We start from the raw sequence: 3923 nt of genomic DNA on the forward strand, positions 1-3923 counted from the left end.
TTTTGAAATATTTAAATGTTGCCATTTATATAGCAGTAGTGCAGCAGTTCTTTGTAAGCGCTTGACTCATCATATTTTAATGCAGGAATGTTAGGAGAACGCAGGCAAAGTTCACATCCTGATTGGGAACTTATGAATAACATTTGTGGGTTTATGAGATTATTTTCAGCAGATTGTTGCACAATAAATCATGTGTTGCTAAAATATGCGGTTTTTCTACAATAACAACTAGTCATCATGGCTAACCGGTGTAGCAGTGACACAGATATTGTGTTTTGTGGCTTCAGCAATTTGGGAAAATTTGTTTTAGATGTTGCCATGGCTGGCTGTCTTCATGTGAACAACTATTACTACTCATTTATTTAAAAAAAAAAAAAAAAAAGGTTTCATTAACTTGAATTTACAGACAGACTGAGAGTCTGTTCTTTATTCAGCGAAGTTGCTCACAGTGGGTAGAGAATCCAGAAATTTGACTCAAGTAAGAGTAGAAATACGTCATAATAAAATCACTCAAGCAGAAGTAAAAAGTAGAGCATAGTAAAAATACTCCTAAAAGTAAATAATTTTTGTAAAATATTACTCGAGTAAATGTAATACTGTAAACGTAACAAATAGTGACTATCCAACTCCGGTTGGAGGATGTGGGAACTTCAGTTTTCCAATTTGATTATAAAACAGCAAACTATAAAATCACCACCAACCAACCTCTGCATTCATCATACATGAGACAATGACAGTGTAGGAGACTTTTGGCTAAAGAGCAGTCTAATGTGCTCGAGGTGAAACAATTTGTATTTTCCTCTGTGTTTTTATTCACGTTTGTCCTTAAGAGGTCTTCACCTCTAAACTATGAGCTGCTCATCCGGATATCTTAGAAACAAACAAAAAAAAACAAAAGCCCAGATTTAAGTTGGACAAGATCAGGGCGGAGTAGATTTCCCAGATTTGGTTTCAACAGAGTATCTTGCTGGGACCTGCACTGCACAACTCCCAGGAGTGATAACAAGGCGAGGTCCAGCGGAACCAGTTGGCCCAACCAAAACATGCCACCTCCTGTGGCCTGTGAGGTCTGCTGGATCTCTGGATGATCTAATGTCTGTTTTGAACACTCCTCGTTTTAAACAGGGACATGATTCCAGAGCGCATCATCGTTATGCCAGCCTTTGTGTTCTGACGCCACTGCTCAAGTTGGTGCCGTTAGGATGTGATATATGGATGTTTTTGCAAGTATTTCACCACCTCATGTTCTTTAAATAACATACTTTGATTCATCAGACCTGGACGGCGAACGTGCATGGAAAGAAATCAAGTCAGATTTTTTTTTTGAAAAAAGAAAAATGTCAGTAAAGAGGAGAAACAGATTTTTACCAATACAAATTTCTGAAGATGATCAATATTCTGGCTCAAACAGAGAAAATTATTGCTTTCCTTTTGAAAGAGTTCACAAATCGGTAAAGTTGTTAGAAATTCAAGACTTTTCGTCGTCATGTTTTATCTTAATAGATTAAACTTTTTTTTCGCAATTAATTTTGTTTTCACAAGTCAATTACCACCTTTACAAATCACAAACTCTAAACAGTCTGGCATAATTCGCTACATGCTTGTGCTAATGCTAAAAATGACATTTTCATTTTGAAAGTAGATTAAAGGAGCTCTGGTTCAAGCACTTTATTTATATTTGAAATTGGAAGCGATCAAATACAGACCAGACAAATAATCCCTTTAATTCAGTTCACATCCGAAACCAAAACTTCAGCGCGGAGTGACTGGACGCAAACAAGCAATAAAAAGCTAATTTGACAGACTGACAGACTACTTTTTTGTTTGGCGGCGCCTCCATGTCACCCACCTGGCCCGCATAGCTTCGGGTCAGCAGGGCCGCATATGAAAAACATATGGAAAACAGCCACTGCTCTCCTATAAGAACCGAGCTTTGTTTCTCCAAACTGGGGATGTTCAGAGACTGCTTGTAAGATACTAACTATTAATAATCACTCCACTGATCCCAAAAATAATAATTTCAGAATAAGCTTTATTTGCAAAGTTTGTGTACACAAATTAAAACACTAAAATATATACACTTTAAATGAGAAACTTAAAGATAAATATAAAATACAAACACATTTATACCTAGATACGTATACATTAGTGTTGGCAGCATATAAATAAGGATCTCGGTGTGATGAAGTTAATGCTGAGCTGTTCGTCACTTACAGGCTAGAAACGGGCATTAACTGTGTGTTAGATCTTACAGGGGGGTTTACCTAGACCCAGAATAAAACCAGCCTCTTCAAATAATAAAAAAAAAAAAATCTTTTGATAGTGAAAAGCAGACTTAGTCACGATTCAGAAAGTGATTCAGTTCAACCATCTTCTAAATAACACTCGGGGCTTGTTTTGCTCGCACCGTGCGGGCTATAATTGGATCATTGCTCATTCTTTGTGAGGTTGTGGTTGGTTGGAACCATTGTTTCTCTTAGAAGATGTAAACCGTGGGACCAAAGCATGCAGCTTGATGGAAATACTGAAGAGTCTCCTTCTTGTGTTGACATGGCGCAGCTGAGGGAGTAAACAGAGAGTTCACGTTGGGCGAAATTAAGAAGAGCGAGCTATTATTGGACTCGCAGTTGATTTTAAAGGTGGAGGTGAGCAGTCATTGGCCACTTTGTCCGTATCTGATCACAGCAGCAGCAGCAGCAGCAGCAGCAGCGGTGGAGTTGAGCTCTTCCTTTCACAGCAGCAGCAGCAGAGAGCTTATTTCCATCTGAGCTCAACCCGCCCACCTCCGCTCTCTGTCTGCCTCTCTGGGCGACAGTTTCTCTCCGCTTCGGTCTGTCTCCACTTCACTCTGCGGCTCAGAGAGACGGGGCTCAACAGCCGCCGAGTCCGACCGGCTTTATTCTAACACCTGCTCCTCCTCGAGTCGGATACATGGAGACAACCTGAGCGTAAAAAACTTTTTTTCCCCTCCTCCTTCTTCTTCTTCTTCTTTTTCTTTTCTGCGGAGCGCGCGCGCTTCTTTGGTTGTCTTTCTCAAGAAACTACCAGAACATCTGTTTGATTTCCGGCGGACCTTTGGATCATCATTTCAGGTGAGAAAAGCTGACCCCGCGGGTCTCTACGTGTGTCCGTGTCTGAATTTAAATGCCATCAGTCGGGGGGGTCATGAGTGGAGAACCGAGGCGCACAGGCTCTCTCTCACTCCACAGGCTAAACGTGTCGTCGAAAGCAGAGCTGTGTTTTCCCCTCATGTAACGATACGAAGTTGCTTATAATCTGCTTATATGGACTAGAAAGGTCCAAGTCTGCCTCTGTTCCCTCGCCTCTGACATGCTCTTGGCTCAAGCCGGAGGAGAGAGTTTAGTTTCTTTGTCATCACTAAGTCTTTATCAGCCCTCATGAAAATGCTTGGGATTCCAGCAGCAGGTGCCGCGGATAATGGGAACCAGTAAGCCTGGGAATCAGAGAGGCAGTGGGGGGAAAGGGGGCTAAATCAAGCACATGAGTTAAATCAATCATCTGCAGCACTATGACTTCCACTGCCTGGCAAAGGTATTCACATACCTTGAACCTTTAGACATTTTGACTTTCTACCTACTTTGTGTCATATTTGGATTTGATGTGGCAGACCAATGCAAAGTAATGTGTTTTTTTTTCTCAGATTGGACAACAATACATGGATTTTCAAACATTTTTACAATCAAAATCGGAAAGTGTTGCATTTATATTCACGTCTCAATCTGTTTTGCATATCAAGAGACTGAAATGTCTCAAGCTCAGTCAGATTGGATGGAGAGAGGCAGAAAACAGCAGTTTTTAAGCTCAATTGGATTTAGGTCTGGACTTTGACTGGGCCATTCTGACACACACACACACACACACACACACACACACACACACACACACACACACACACACACACA

General features: G+C 40.9%; 1 protein-coding gene across 1 annotated transcript in view; it reads left to right on the plus strand.

Moving 5' to 3' along the window:
- Positions 1-2347: 2347 nt before the first annotated feature.
- The window catches only part of card11 (caspase recruitment domain family, member 11), a 42232-nt gene continuing 40656 nt past the window's right edge, over positions 2348-3923 (plus strand). The window contains exon 1 of the mRNA XM_016678360.1: positions 2348-3092. The gene's annotated coding sequence lies outside the window, so the exon portion shown is untranslated. The remainder of the gene's footprint in view (positions 3093-3923) is intronic.

Source organism: Poecilia formosa, unplaced genomic scaffold (assembly GCF_000485575.1).
Source record: "Poecilia formosa unplaced genomic scaffold, Poecilia_formosa-5.1.2 Scaffold182, whole genome shotgun sequence".
In the NCBI taxonomy this organism is placed as follows: domain Eukaryota; kingdom Metazoa; phylum Chordata; class Actinopteri; order Cyprinodontiformes; family Poeciliidae; genus Poecilia; species Poecilia formosa.